The following is a 17573-nucleotide window of genomic DNA, read 5'->3' on the forward strand; positions in this document are numbered from 1 at the left end:
GTCGAGGGCGAAGTATTATTTATTTATGCATAGAATGCATCTAACTTATCAAAGGTTACCTAGCTTGTATCATGCCTTATTTATCACTAGCTATCGCCCGCGATTATGTCCGCACTATTAAAAATAAAACTTACTAAGTAGTCTAAGTTTTATACCAGATGATGTTCCTATATCTATGCGAAATTTCAGCGAGATCCATACAGCCGTTCTAGAGATACCTTCTAATAAACATCTATCCAAACATTCGCATTTATAATATTAGTAATATATTAAGATTATATAGTTTGACATTTTTATATAAAATTTTGGTAATCACCCTTAACTTAGGGTAGGCTCCGAGCCCCTCGGTGGGGACGTATAGTGAGCTGATGATGATGAATTAAAAGTCATTGAACTTAAAATTATCAGGTTATTCGAATATATAGCTATGTCATCTTTAAAAATAAATGTTAACAAAATCACACAGAGTATTTGACAACCTTAAATCTCCAGCAAAATTTTAATGGCAGTCCTTCAAATATGGATGTAAATCATATTTCACGTATCTATAATAACCAAATATTTTAAAATGATACCTAATTTTCTTTTTTTTAAATAAAGAATCTTATTGCCAGCATTGTTGATTAAAAATATTTTTTTTTGTAACTGGCTGTAAAAGGCGCATACTGGCTGTAAAAACTTAAGCGTTAAATTGCTCGAAATCCATTACAAGTAATATTTTTATTCACTTAAAAGGATATCAATAAAAGCTTGTAAAATAAACGTTTAATAGCAATTATTTCTCAAGAACTAGTTAAATTAATTCATAATTAAAACACTAATAGATATCATTAATTATCTATCAAGTTTTTTCTTGGTTCTTACTATTAAATAACAAATATGTCGTATTTTTAAACATTAATTTGTAGATATTTTTAATTGAAGGTCATTTATTTTTGTACATCGAATAATTTTAGAAATAATTTTCTATGTTACCAAGTAATTTAATCTGACGTAGTTAACCTTGAACTTGGCGAGAGAGTAAGTAAATTTTTTATCTTAAAAATATCAAATTGCCAAAATTAACTTCGTAAAACTGGATGATGTAATATTGCTTGGAATATGACCCAAAAATTGTAAATTGATAACTGATTACTTTCTTTTTTTTAAATACAGCTTTTGATTGTCAGCATTTTTTATGAAAAAGGTGCTTTTTATTTTTTTATAACTGGCCACACAACAACTTTTTTTTAAGAAGTGATAGTGATATTTTAAAAAATGAGTATTTTTTCTTATAAAAATCTATACATGAATTTTTCAAGATGATTTAAGGGCGACTTAAATAATTGCTTCTATTAAAAATGACATCTAAATATCCAATTTAAAAGCTTAACAAAATCAAACCTCTTGCTTTAAAAAACAACAATGCATTTTGAGGTTAGAAAAAAAGCCACTTGGAACTTACAAGAATGGGAAATTAAATTACAATAGTTCTACAAGTTTCGAAGTGATAATAAAAGGTAATGCACCGACGTGATTGTCCCTTTGTGTGTTCGGGCTATGGGTTTCTATTCAATCCCTTTGTGTCGCAGACAGTAATGAATTGCCTGTTACTTTACGACTTAAAACATGTTGTGACAGATCTTATTGACTCATACGAACGTGATACGAAAATAGAAAAAAAAACGTCTACGTTGAAACGTGTAACTAAGTTAAGTGAGATATTGTACAGGTCTTTAAGGAATGACCGTGCGCTTCTGAGACTAAAATCTTAAAGACTTAAGTCCGAATCAAAACGGTTTATTACGAAACAATAACGGAATAATCTTAATTTCACTCTTAGATTACTACTAGCTGTCGCCCGCGACTCCGTCCGCGCAGGATTAAAAATAGATCTTGGCCGATTCTCAGAGCTACTCAATATGCTCACAAAATTTCATGAGAATCGGTCAAGTTGTTTCGGAGGAGTTTGGGAACGAAGCTTGTGACACGAGAATTTTATATATAAGATATTTTAGTCACCGATCGTACACAAACTATTTGAAAATGCTGTAAAGAGTATTTTTATGATGTTGTGGTGAAATGTATAATATAAAACTAAAAATCATAAAATTTACGTATTTAAATGTGTAATAAAATTTAATCCAAAGGTCGAAAGCCCCGAAATTCATTAATATAGTGTCATGCAACGCCCTTGAGTAGAAAACGAGAACGACTCTCCGACGTCGACGGCAATAAATAATAATACTGGCTCACAATGCACTCGATGTCTCTGTTTAATTACCTGTCAAAATGTCTGACATCTAACCTTTACAAGTGGGCGAATAAAAAGAAATAGATTCTTAAAAAAATAAACACAATTTTTACCGCTTCTTTCCTGCCAGTGTTAAAACTGTCAAAGAAACTTTACAAAAAAGTTTTTGTGGCACTAACAGTAAAAAAGATGAGCATTTTAAATTGATATCAAGTTTTTTTTTAATCTTTTGTACTTCAACTTATATGTTAATATTGCGGATTCAATTTAAAACATATTCATTGTAACAAAATTACCAAAATGAATGTAATTAATTTAATATTTTATAAAATAATACACGGTCGTAAATTATTCAAACACAATAATTCATAGACAATTTTTTATATCGCGCAATGATTGAACTGACATTTACGTGTTTTAAAAATAGTGTTTGCGATTGTTGTATTGACATCAATGACCTTTGTCGGTTCAATAACGATACATCGATATGTTAAAGTAATAATGAATCGAATATCTATTTATATAAATAACGTTAAGTTTTTTGTAAGTTTTAAATTACTGTGTAATCCTACTGCAAAAACACTTGTACAAAAATAGTAATTTTATCTCTGTCTATCAGTAAATCTAGACATGTAGTTAGATACTGCCCCTCTACTGAGTACACGACTCGGGTCGACGATTCAAAGTCGTGTACGGGAGCGCACGCGCGATACCCGATTCCAAAGATTTTTGTTGCCATGTGTACGAAGGACCTAAGTTCATAATGACTTCACCGTATGACAAAAGTCCATAGTCCCTGTCACTTCTAGCTAAAAAAAATACTTTAGCCTAGACTTCAACTGTCGTAACATTCCTATTGTTGTCTCTGTTTTGTCTATAGGAAATGAAAAGGATAGCAATAAGTTTCAATTGTCAATGCAGTGCTCTGCTATGATAGCCTAGACACCGTAGGTGTTCTATTCCGAGCCGTGACCGCGCGTGACTCATATCACCTACATTATTGTAACAAACATGTTTTCCTTCATACTATCGTGTTTGTCCATTGGTTCAATGTTTGCCGTTCGCTTGCTGAAAATTAAAGTGCTATCGTATGTGTTTTTATAAAGTAATGATTAATTTAATTGTTTCAAATAATGGTATTAAAATCGCTTTGATGCGGCACACCACTTTTCTTTTTAAATAAAAGATTGTTGGCTGTAGCAGATTTTGATCCTAGGAATTTTATACTCAAAGACGACTACTGAACCATTTGCCTTATTTATATAATAAAATATTGTAACAACAAAGTAATAAATATAAACAATTTTATTTTGTTTAATATTTAGTTTAAAGTTGCAAAAAAAGTGCTTAAAAAATCAAACTTATAAAAACGTGGCAGACCTTTTTCTACATGTAATTTGTTACACATATAAAAACTAAGCTACTACGGTTCGAAAGGAAATTAAGCATAAAATGATACTACACTAAGGAAGACCCTTAGCGATAAATTAACGGCCATAAGACAGGTAGTAGTCAGTCATTTACATGTATCTTTCTTATTAACAAAATACAGTAGCGTAAATGCATTTGCCAAGTAGCATCTTGTTTTATGATGTAATATTATCTCTCGACAATACCATGTTTGGTTTTCATAATTGAAAACACATATTGCAAACTACACAGCGGCAGAAGATATTTAACCTCTATATATTTATGTGTACACGGTAACACAATAGATAATATAAATATATGATAACTACGAAAGATTTTATATACATAGTTTTAGACATTATTAACTACAATCCACACAGAAGACAGGCGTGAGGTGGAAGCAATTCCGCGTTTTGTCTAAGTGTGCTTCCCGGAGGCCTAATTTAGTCCTCTTTCCCTTCCCACCCTTTTTCTTATAAGGAAAGGATGGGAAAGGGAAGTGGACTTTCCGGATAAGAGTATGCATAGAAAGGGAAAATATTTGTTCTTTCTTGCATTCTCTTATCCGTCGATTAAAGGTAGGCAACGCATATGCAATTGCGTATGTCTAAGGGCAACGGTCACTTCGCTATTTCAGCGATTTCGGGTGGCCGCTCGATCGTTTGCCACCATATGATATAAAAAAAATTGAAGTCATAATTCTACAACGATCATGTCTTTAAGAAAGAATAAATAGCTGGCTGAATATATTTTATGTTTAAAAATGATTGATGCATAATAAATTAACAAGCATGACTTCAAACGAGGAAGGAATGAGGATAATTTTTAAGGAAAATAGCAGCTAACTTACAATGGCTTTAATAATTGACAGATGATGTAATAAACGAGTAACATCTATGCAATTGTTGCAACAAAAACTAGTCAGTGAGTACTTAAATAACGGCATATTAAATACACTGATTAAAATATTTCCGTACATTTTATTTATAAAAACAATTTTAAAATTTTTAATTAGTCCCAGATGAAATCATAATGCTTGTCATAAATGCTTCTTATAGGTGTTTTAGCTTAGGTTTAGTAAAAAAATCTACACTGAGGATCTCCCTTAGAGAACAATTTAGACTCTGAGCACGATAGTACGTCAGGATTGAGATAAATGGAAGTCAACACACTCTGGATAACAAACGTGAATGTTCATTTAATTGATATATTAACACTATCCATGCTACTACGTTCATGAAGCGAACTTGAAAGTAAGTTGGCATTTAACGTGTTAAAATTAGAAACAATAAATCGTAATATGAATTTCAAATTGGGTACAATCAATTCAAAATGGTATCCAGTGTTCTCGCGTGGCATGTTAACTTTCACGGACCGCGCCTTATTAGTGAAATGGATCGTAATATAAGTGCCGAATGAATAATACGTGAATCGTTTAGTTAACAGAATTATTACGATAAATTAAAAAGTAACACGCGAGTGTTCGAGCAAACACCACAATTGTCGAGTCTATAAAACATGTTACCAGATAATTGAGCCGTTAAGTACCACTTTACAATTAATAATACTTATAATTGCATTCCTTTAATAAGCAAAAACAGGAAAAACAAAATCTTTGTATAAAACATATCAACATCCCTGTCATTGTCTTTGACAAAAAAGGGATAACAATATTTTTAACGAGGATTTTGGTCACAAAAACCCACTGCTGATCAGAAAGAACGAATCATGAAAGAAAAATAAATAAAAAATGGCGTCGCGCTTTACCAACATATGCTATTGTTCTAAATAAGTTATTAAAAACAAATCGAAATAAAAAAATGTTTTGTTGCCCAAAAATAAATGTTTTAAAGTTATTTAACTTAGGCCTACATGGTACTAAGTAATAAGTCAAAAGCAATCAGACCTTAAATATCGATAAATTCATCGAAGTATTTATCGGGTATTATTAACCATCGATTATTACCAAGAAAAATTCCTCCTAGATTCCGAATCTCCTTGTACGATGAAGGAAGAAAACTGAGATGTAATTACGTTGCGTTCTCTTCATAGAATCAGAATGCCTTTCCATATAATTCGTGTAATAAGTGAACGCCGCAATGCAGCCCATTTGCCGCTGTTATTAATCAACACATGGAATTATTTCATCTTATATCTCATTTTACGGAGAACCGTTGAAACCTTTGGTATTGGTTGTATTAATTAAAATAATTGTACTTCGAAAATTAACCGTTTTTTATCAATTTTGTTTTTACATCAACAGATGGCGCTTCTCAATTTAAATATCTTTGTCTTCAACAAAAAAATTGAAAAATAGTGCAATAAAAGGAACACGCTTTATTTAAATTTAAATATAACCTAGAAGCATTACAAAGTCACTCAAATTGATAAGATTGATACATCATACATCATTTCTGATAGCGATATCACATTTCAACGTAACAACAGGACAGCTTGTCCGTATTAACACCTATCATAAAACAATCCATTAGGACGAAAATCAATCAATACAACTAACCTAACATAAAAAGCAACGGTCAAATTAATGTCATGCATGAGTCAGATCAAAACAACATATTATTTAAGATTATTTTGCCTTGTAAGTCGAAACCACGATTTGCCTGGAGGCATTTAAAATTTATTCGATTTTGAGTCATTCTCAATCTCTTGAGAATTATTACGTTTATTATACTGGTTTTGTACATGAACTAACCCTCTATGTTTTTTTAAAAATCAAGGAAAGCACAAGACACGTAGCTCTCAATAACAATTTTATATCAATTAATTTGTTAACTTGGCAACATTGCGTTGACGTGTACCTATTTTATATTCCGAAGCCATGTGGGTTCGCCAACGTACTTGATCACTGACATAAAGAATGTGCAACATTGTAACAAAATATTATGCATTCAGGGATTCTTAGATATAGTTTATTATTAGATTTAGCTAAAATAAATCCAAGGCCGGTCATTTTCATTCTGTGCGATGCATGTAGCTCCGAAAACAATCTAGCTTTTCTTTAAAATAAATATAAAAGATCGTTGCTTTATTTTTAAATAGATATTTATGACTTTGAAGGTTCACGTAACAAAAATCATACAGGTGAGTTTTGAAACGAGAATTGCATCACGATTATGGCATAGAGCCAAACAATTAACAGCAAATAAAGTTTTCAAAGATTATAGTGCGTAAGCTAGTTGAGGATTAAAAGAAATTTATGAAGCCATACTGGCAACTCGTAATGCGCTAAAAGCTACCAAAATGGCCGCACTCACGGATGACTGTTTGATGTGGCTTTATAGTTAACGATCTACCTACATTTTGTATTTCACAATTTTACAATGGTTTTATAAACTGTCACAACTTCAAACAATTAAAGTTTAATGTTATATATCTATTTTACATTTAACATTAAAATGATTGCTTTCACTAAATCAGTTAGATGGTAAAATATTTTATTAAATGTTGCCAGTAATTATTCTGCTGTATTTTACCCAAATTATGGTGTACTACCTGAATTTGATACTTGTATTATAAATGCGAATGGATGGATGGATGTTTGAAAGAAGGTGTCTCCATGACGGCTGAATGGATCTCGTTGAAATTTGGCAGAGATGTAGAACACATAGACTACTAATTAAGATTTTATTAAATTCCCCGACGGACTCTCGAGCTAGAGTTAGTATAATAATGCTACAGAAATTAATCTCGTATATAATGATCGATCATTCCATGTTGGGTTCGTTAGAATTTCAAAGGCGAAGATCGATTCTGTAGCCTAAGCAATTAACGTTCGAAGTGTTCATGGGGCAAGCATGTTTAATATTTCGTAACACTTCCTAGTGCCTCGGGCGTGAGATAACAGCGGCCATAAATAATAATTAGCGGCCGGGAATCGAACCGGGGCCTCAGTTTGTGACTAACGATCCTCTTGTCGCCTGAGGCACGATTAAATTATTAGTTTAAGCATCGAACCGCAGATTAATATCTTCATACCTCTTGTATTTCATTGCACGTAATGGCCGATATCGATACATTAGAGTTACGTATAAAATTATCTTTACAAGTATAATTTTAATACATTAGGTAGGCTATTAACTAAATACGTAATTTTACCTTTCAATTCAATAATTATTGCGTTATAGTCATATGAATTTAATATAATTAAAGAAACAAAAATGGTAAAACTGTTATAAAAATGATCCGTTCAAATTGCATCTTACTATAGACGAATAATATCAAAATTCAAATTTGGAATGGTTCACACAATATTTTTTTAAACTGGTAACACTATCAATTAAAAACATTTTATTATCTATACCTATTTAAATAGTGAGAAAACTAATCGTTTTTGTTTTTATATATATAACGTAATTTTAGATAAATATAACTTGTGCTACAAAAACCGCTTTTGTTATTTCTTTTTTTTTTTGGCTTTTTGGAAAAGGTTTTTCCGTCTATACCGGCAAGCAAGGTAATTTTAAAATTATAATACAACTGTTTACAAAACAGAATTTATTCCAATAATGATAAAGGAAGTTATATGTAAAATTATAAAAGCCCGCGTCTCCGTACGGTTAAAATTTACAAAAAGCCTATATGTTCTTCCAGGCTATGTTCTATATCTATACCAAAATTTCATCGAGACCAATACAACCGTTCTGGAGATACCGTCTAACAAACATCCATCCATCCAGCCATGCATACATGCAAACATACGGATTTACAATAGTAAGAAGGAAGATTTCAAAAATACATTAAATTTTGTGGTTGCGGTCGGGTATTTTGAAATTTAAATACTTCAAAATTATTATACCAAAGCTTTGCCTTGTAAAATAAAACACACGTACTATAAGGTTTCTATCTAAATAATAAATAACAATTATCTGTCATATTCATAGCGGGTATTAGCCGTATTGTTGATGGCTGTTAATGACAGGCTTCCGAACGAATGACTACGAACTCCTTTATTGCCAACGACCATGATATTTTCAAGTTTCAAATGCATTCCGTAATTAAAACAAATTATAGTGCTAAGACAGATTATATTTATTTTATTAATTCACCTCCGAGAACGCAAGTTCCTCAATAAAATGAACGAATGACTTGTGCATTTTATATAGTTTTTCTTTAACTATAGAGAAACGGACTAGACAAAGTGCAAACGTTGTCTAAATTAATTCTAACACTTTTTACAGAGGTGAGGTAACGATAGTCGCCATGTGGATATTGTTAGACTAACACTCAAAAATAAATTAAATTACAAGAATTTAAACACATCCACAAAAAGATCACTCATGGTAGTAAGTTTAGAACGTATTATTCATTTTTTTCAACAGAATACGTGCGCTTAACAGGCCAAATGATGAAAAAAAAATGATCAAAAAATGTTTAGTTTATGCGACATGTTATTAATATAATTATCATTTAAATTGTTTATGGAAATGGAAACAGCACTGTATACACACGATTTTACCGGCAATTTGTAAGCAATAAAATAATATGATTCGTTTAAAACAATACGGACGAATTGATAACCTCCATATATTTGAAATCGCCTTAAAAATAAATAATTACACAGAACTAAGTTTCATTGCCAAGTATTTTTTAGATTATTTTCTAACTAATTAACCGTTATTTAATCGGTAATGTTTTTGTTTTTATTACAACTTGAATATATACGCATGTCTTTTTAGAAATAAATATTTACAGTTTTTAAACAGAGCCGATAAGGCTTGCTTGAATTCTCGCAGCAACAAGATAATATAGCTGTTTTTATCAGCTATTTTTTTGTTGCCAACCGGGCTTAACATATAAAGAAAAACACCGTACGCCCACATTAGTTGTTTTGAAAATTGTGAAGTTCTTTTTATTTGTTGTACAATACAATGAAATTAAAGACATTATAATTTATTAATTTTAATTATTTATTCTATAAGAATTAATACTAAAATTTACAGTATTAAAAATAGTATGCAAAATTTAAAGGTATTTTAAAAAATACTTTTATAACCGACGGGTCTACATTTTCACACATATAACATAAGAACACTTACCATGATTTTGTGGGTAATCGTATCATTGAACAGCCAAGTTTTCAAATTGGATTTTTCTTTTTTTTAGTCTTCTGCACTTAAGTTCTGGCTTTGTTCTTGTTCCATAGTATCCAGCACTGTATCGCACTCTTCACTAACAGTCGCTAAAAATTTCACAGTTGCATTCTACCGTTAAAAATTTGAAAATAAATTAAATTCCATTTTGACTTTTCGATTTAAGTTCTATATTCATGTAAGCTGCTTGCAATGCGGGCAGCAAATTTACATTTTTTTTTATATTCCTCAATGGTCTTCATTTTTGTATCACTATCGCGGCTCAGTTACAAATCTTCAAAACCATCCAATTATTGCTGTTGTTTTTTTTTTACTTTTAGTTTGTATCATGATGCTCGAAAACCGCAAGATCGTCTTCAAGTCCGGATGAATGTTAGAATTATTAAATAAAAAAAAAGAACAAGTGACGATACGTGTTCGCGCGTCGATTGTCGTCACAAGAAGGGCACGACGCGACGCGACACAAGCATAGCCCGCGCCACGCCAACGGATTGTGTAAACGCGCGCTACTCGATCGCGCCTCGCGCCTCGCGCGTCGTCCGCGTGCGGGCGGTGGCGAGCGGGGGCGAAGCGGGGAGACGCGGGACTGCGCGGGGAGGGGCGCGCTCTCGCGCACACATACAAATCTCCAGCTCCCGTCCATTACTAACGCTCCTATTTTGAATATCCGCCACGCAATTTTAGTATTTAACACTTAAGGCATATGATCGATCTAAGTAATTTACTGCAACAACACCGATCGTACGTGTAGAGCGAGAGATTATACGTGTAGTTATGTGTATGAAAGAGACTGAGTGTAATCGGTAGTTTGAGCGGGTAACGTACGTAACGCATGTGTGTAGTGAACGAACGCTCAGCTAGTCAGCACCACACCACTGCCTACGTAGCGGGTAGCGGGTAGCAGCGTTGTGTCAGTGCCGTAGTAATGTCGGAGTTTGTAAGTACGAGTCGAGGACTAGTGTCGTATCTTGAAATTATAATAAAGGGGCATCTGTCATCCACTCATCGTCTTGCATTTTGAATCTTGATACACGAAACCGCGGCATGTGGCGTGTAGATGTTGATATGAGTCGTCTACTGAAATTAATAACTAATATAACTTCACGCACCGCTGATCATTACAAGCTACGCTCGATTTAGATGTTCACTAATAAAGCGGTAGTCAAATTGCTTTTTAGGAAACTAATTCACTTGACGATCTTATTTCATACGTATTAATTTAAGAGAAACATAATCCCGTGGACAACTTTCACATTACAGAACTGAGAGGTTTATCTTTAGTTTTAGTTCATCGTCATCATAATTGTTTACAAAAAATGAAATAGTAATTTTACAAATTAGTCAAGAAATTAATAAAAATAACTTTAAATATTTTCCAGATTTTCGATTATTACCTTTCATTAAAATTATAAAGAATATTTTAGTTGCCCGTTTAGTTTCGAGTTATGCAAATACAAAAACATCGTCACAAATTCAATCTTCATTCATGAATAATTTAGCCATAAATAATATTTAATATTGCCAGATCTACACAGGTGCTCAAAATAAAGGCTAAAACGTTAAGATTTATTAGCTTAGGCCTAGGCCTACATTTAGGCCTGTTTTGTGTGATTCTGTTAAAGTGATCGGTTTTAAAATCTTGTTGAATCAAATCATATATTATTCTAAAATTGCCTATTATTAATTAGAATTTGATTTATGTTTCTAGTTAAAAGATGGCATTTTTGTTAAGATTCGTATATGCTACAGGCTTCACAAATTGTAGTTATTTTAGCCGTAAAAATGGTGATGCAAATTTCTACATCGTTAGCCTTATTTACTAAAGCTACATTTAAAAATTAGATCAGAATTCCTTCTTGTTTTTCGATCTCGTGTTGCAAATGAGGATCTAGGCCTAACTTTGCTGAATAAAATCACTCATTTATCATTGGACACTATTTTTTAATGTATATATTCATATTCCATTTCATTATATTCATATATTTAAAAGATGGCCCCATTTAGAATATGACTAGAATATTGTTAAATCATTCTGACGGTATTTTATATTAGAGAAATTCCATTATGTTTTAGTCACAATTTATATGTGCATAATTTACTTTGAACGTTATAAAAACTAAGAATCGCATAAATTCTTCTGTCAGAAATAACTTTAGAGAAATAACTGACATTAAATTAAATACACCGGACGTTTTAAGTTTGATAAAATCGCCAATCTCATTTTCCTGTAAGTGTGTGCATTAATAAAAATAAATATTAAATCATCGGGCAGAGACAAAATGATAAAAGTATTTTCCGGCAATGCTTCGTCTGTTACAATGATGATTAACATTTAAATTATCAATCTGTAATAAATGTCAATAGCGACTTCAAATTAAATATAACTTTTCTTGACATTATCATGGTATTTTAAAGTTAAAAAACGCGTTTCACCAGTGGTATAAAATTTTAATATCTTTAAGAGTTTTTTTTTTAAATGCACGTAGACACAAAATATCTGTCACCTGATGCCTGTTATCGGGTTTATCGCGTGAGATAGACCTGACACTAACATTGGTCGACGATAACACTTTTATTATTGTTGAAGGTGCGATTTGTGACACGCATGTGACAACGGTACTTTCTACTTCGAGATAAGAAGTCACTCGAAACCTGATATTCCTATTTATCATTTTAATAAAATATTTTATAAGTTAATTCGATTTAATGACTTTTTAATTTTTCTTAATAATTGAACGTATTTAGAAAATTGACGTAATTTTAGGCTTGCTCTAATATTCACGGTAAGTTCCTAATTAAAATTCATGACTTTAAGATCACGGGATTACCTAAAATAACACGTTATTCGATGTATCAGTTTAATGTTTGTACTATAACAACGATTACACCGTGTGCACTGTTTGTTAGTCCAAAATTTGGTAAGACCGTGATATTTACCTTCTACCGCCTTCACGCCAAACTTTCAGTAAGAGCACTAAACACTTTGGTGACATGAACCGTGGTGACACAAGCATTTTGCGTGGCTGGCACGGTCGCAGTTAGGTCGCAGTCGGGTCGCAGTTGGGTCGCAGTAATTAGCGGGTGTAGTCGCGGGTCGCGGCGAGTGGCGGCTGGCGGCCGACCGCGTCGCCGCGGCACTGCAACTCCACACATAACGCTCACTAACGTCTCTTTCCCCCTTTACTTCCGCGCCAGCTTTTTACCGCCGCGCAGGCGCCCCTGGCGTTTTTTAAACCGCGCCCATGTTACTGTAATTTCTATCGCGACGCGTACCTTTCGTGAAAATCGCTTTTTTCGAATATTTTTTTCGCTACGTCCCTCTCTAACGCATCACTCACTCCAATAGCCCGTCCCCCTTCACCTAACGGTCGTCTGCGCCCCGCTCTAACGCACCGCCGACCTGCTACTTTCTCTCTCTGTTGACGCCGCGACGCCGGTGACGCCAATTATTTCGCCATTTTTCCAACTTCTAACCTAAGTGTTTCATACGACTAAACAATTTTCAACCTTATTCGTAAACGATAAAACGCAAATCTGGTTTCGTACAATGTAGTTGCGACTTTATGATCTAATGCAAAACGTGTAAAGTTCCGGCCATTTTTGCGATAAAAAAAACGGTTAAATGCACGTAACCACGCCTTTGTATACACATATTGCTGTCTATTTTACTCCTTTTTTATTTTCACTTGCGTTCTCGCTCTGTCACGCATACTAGCGCAAACTTGCGAATGCTTCGGGACGTCGTGGGACAGCGCCACCTAGCGGGCAGTAGTAGAACTTTTGTCAAACTTTGCAAGGGTTGTTTTCACCTTTGAACTCCATGTAAGGGTGGCAGCACTGTGTGAAAGGGGTTGGTTTTTTTATTGTTTAGTGCACGTTTTATCCGCGCGCTCGGAGCGCCGTCCTTAGGATTGAATAACACATTCTTAGCATTAGGAAACTTTCATTTGTTGAAAAAATAAAATCCATGTTTTTCAATTAAGAACTTGCCTCAGCTTCGGAGGAAGCATGTTTGTGTGTATTTACAATTTAATCAAAGGAGATTTTGCTGGGAATTAGCATTTTATTTGCTCGTTTCTACAGCACTTGCCAGCAGGGGGCGCTGTAATCCGGTCGGACGGGGACAGCAATGGATTTAACTTGAAGCGGCCAAAGAAAAATTGCTACACAAAACCATTTAATGAGTTCTTTTTCCGACTGTTTGTCAATTACATGTTACGTATAATTTAAACGACGACCAAAGATTAGTCGTGTTTTTCTTTAGAATTGATTTTTCGACGAACAAAAGGCCATAAGGAGTCATTTACGTTAATATAACTTGAAATTTATAGTTTTTAAACAAAACATTGGGAAAGTTCAATGATTTATTCCACAAAGTTGTGCAATAAAGTTAGACCCTTCGTGAACTAGGCAAAGTAAATCTTAGAAATCCAGCGATTTTAGTCACTAAGCTACGCAACGGCGCAATTAAAGGTTCGTATACAGACACGCGTTGCCGACATTTTGTTCTTTAGTTGACAAAACCGATCGCTCGCACACGTTCCTACGTTCCTGGTCGCTGAGAATTAACATGTATGGTCGGATGTTATCAAAAAAATCCGAAAATGTGCCAATGTATTGTCGCAACACTAGCCTTACTAAAATGTCGACGTTTACGTCCCCTCACTATTCATTCTGACACTGGACTTTGGAAGGAAAGCACGTCATTCGCGCCGGGTGCTTCTAACTAATACTGTCTAAAAGTAGTTATTATGCCTTTACTGACGGTATAGACAACTTGAGTTTACGATTCAATGTTGTGTGTAACACGCGCATCGCGATATAACGCAAAAATACCATTAAAGTTTCGAAGATTTACGTTACCTTGTGTAAGAAGGCAATTACTAATATAGTTTTAGACATTATTATTTAGAATCCTTTGAATTACAAAGTCAAGTGTGAGAATGATTAGTGAAGGGACATAGGCGTCGACATTTTAGTAAGGATAGTGTTGTGCCAGTACACCGGCACAATATCGGATTTTGTTCCTAACAATAGATAAATTGTAACCTATATTTTTTATCATATCTTTATGTATTTGTTATTAATATTTCTGATAGAATATTTAAAGTTCCTATATTTAATTTCTCCAGCTTGAATGGAAGTGACAGGACTTTGTAGACTTAATTTATTTTAATACTAAACAATAAAGCGAAGTTAAATGCTAAGTACACCTGCGTATGACAATAATATGTTATGTTGGACATCAAATATAAATTTATGTGCAACATGTTTTATTTATATGTTAAAAGGTAAAAGATAATTGCTATTAAACATCTAATATATTTGAAAGGCCTCATTAGCCCTCACATTTATTAAAACGGTATTTATAATAATAGCGATAGCGAAGAGTTTCTATCAACATCTCAAGAAGCTCTCGCCTAACAGTTGGATTAAGGGCCCGATACAAAAGGCAGTTATCCTAGAAACCGTACGCATCGTGAGAAGGTTCCTGTCTCTGCAGCCCTGACCACTGGTTGTTTGAGTCATGGGACTCCGCAGCCGGTGGTGCTCTATTTTTAATATATGTTTTGTATATTTTTTTTTATGAAATGTAATATATTAAGAATAAGGCTAATAAATGAATAAGTTAGATATCATCATCATCATCAGCTCGCTATACGTCCCCACCGAGGGGCTCGGAGCCTTCCCTAAGTTAAGGGTGATTAGGCCATAGTCAACCACGCTGGCCCAGTACGGGTTGGTTGACTTCACACATATCTTTGAATTTCTTCTCAGATATGTGCAGGTTGCATCACGATGTTTTCCTTCACCGTAAGAACGTCGGATAAATCTACATATGTAAATCGGAAATCGAAAAACACATTGGTACATGGCGGGATTCGAACCCAGGACCTGCAGATTGCAAGTCAAGTGCTTGACCATTGAACCACCAACGCTCGTGTCTAATATTAATAGCCATTTAATCAGGTCTGTGGTAGATAAGCAAATTGAATAACAAATCGTTAGCCGTTACTTACAGCACTTCGATGTATTAAATCACAGAGCATCGAAAGATTTTATGCAACTTGAGAGATAAATATATTGGTATTTACTTTGTGAATTACATCAGAAAATACCATGTGTATGGAAAATTCTATTTTCTGTGGGGAATTTGTTAAGAAAACTAAATATTTTATAGTAAAATTCGTTCTAAGACATTATCAATTTTAAAGCGAAATTAAAACAAAAATTATAGTAAAAATAGTTAATTGTTCTTACTGTTACTATACTCTTTAAAGATTAAAAAAATATGCCTATGTATTCTTCCAGACTATGTTCTACATCTATGACAAATTTCATCAAGATCCGTTGAACCGTTCTGGACATATCTTATAACAAACACATCTAAAAATTATTAAGATTTCCTAATTAAATTACAATTATATTAACTTAATTATAAGATCATCAATCGTCATGACTAACAACTAGCTAAGAGCAAGTCGCATGCCTTTCCGGATTCTATCGCATCTCGAATCTTGGAAACTTTGTTACCGAGAACAAATTTCAATGCGGCGAGAGAAAGGGTTACGTAGAACAGCTGGGTACACACTAGGCGATTTTGTTGCGTGCAATGTGCGTTTTAAAAATCATAACGTATCATTTTCCGTTTAAATATTAGTTGATGAACTAAATTCCTAAAAAAAACAGCCTTTTACGTCATCGAATAATAATCAAATTTAGGGGTTTTTTATACCATAAGATGGGAAACGAGCAAGTCGCCGTCCATCGAAATACGCCAAAATAGCGAAGCTATCTACACATTCGCAATTGAAGATGGGTTGCCAACTTTAAATCGACAGAGGAGGGGACGCATAGAAAAAGGGTTTATCTAGGCACATCCTACGTAAAATCTACTTCCTCTTCCCATGCTTGTAAGAAAACAGGAAGAGAAAGGGTGCTAAAATTTGTCAGATTTTTTTGCTTTATACACTTAGCTATTAATTTGTGTATTAACTTCGTCAGTTATTTAAACGTTTACTAACGCGCAGTGTGTACCAACTGTCGACTCTGGTGAAGTAAAAAATGTACGCTTTGGTTCGATTCCGCGTGCCAGTGGCGCCTGGCGGGATAAAATGTAAACGACCGCTACCATCGGCCACCGCTCGCGCCACTAACCATAATTGGCATAAACTTTTTACTAACAAACTAAAAAAAAAACCTATTCCATCTTTTAAGGAATACGTTAGTTGAGTTAATAGTAATTAATTTATTTCTCGGAAGCAATGAACGGTGTATTGACGGAAACAACATGGCCGTTATTCGAAGTAACATTTCCAATATCCATGTTTGTAAGGAAGTGACCAAAGAATCACATAAATCTTATTATTAACTAGAAATACCAAAATTATCTTCTATTAGTCTGTAAAATCAACCAAACTATAAAAAATATACTGTACTGACTCAAAGCATATATACGATCGAAATGGAAAGAAAAAAATAATAAGCTTATTTTTTTTTAATTAATAGACCTTAAGAACAAACAGAAGATTTAGCATAAAGTAACAACGAGGAAAAAATATGTAAGAGAAATTATATAATCTTATTTTACTAATATTATAAATGCGAATGTTTAGATGGATGTTTGTTTGAAGGTATCTCCAGAACGGCTGAACGGACCTCGATAAAATTTGGTATATATGTAGAACATATCCTGGAAGAACACATAGGCTACTAATTATGTTTTTAATTGCCCACGGACGTCGTCGCGGGTGACAGCTAGTTATAAACAATAAATCACTATAATAACGTTAATAAATATAAATACAGTAATTCAGAAT

The 17573-nt window shown here is 33.5% G+C and overlaps 1 long non-coding RNA gene across 1 annotated transcript in view; it reads right to left on the minus strand.

Annotated features, from left to right (window-relative positions):
* LOC106121532 (uncharacterized) overlaps positions 1 to 10230 on the minus strand; it is a 32757-nt gene extending 22527 nt beyond the window's left edge. The window contains exon 1 of the long non-coding RNA XR_001228059.1: positions 9700 to 10230. This is a non-coding gene — a long non-coding RNA (uncharacterized LOC106121532). The remainder of the gene's footprint in view (positions 1 to 9699) is intronic.
* Positions 10231 to 17573: the final 7343 nt, after the last annotated feature.

Source organism: Papilio xuthus, unplaced genomic scaffold (genome assembly GCF_000836235.2).
Source record: "Papilio xuthus unplaced genomic scaffold, Pxut_1.1 DF826945.1, whole genome shotgun sequence".
Taxonomy (NCBI): Eukaryota; Metazoa; Arthropoda; class Insecta; order Lepidoptera; family Papilionidae; genus Papilio; species Papilio xuthus.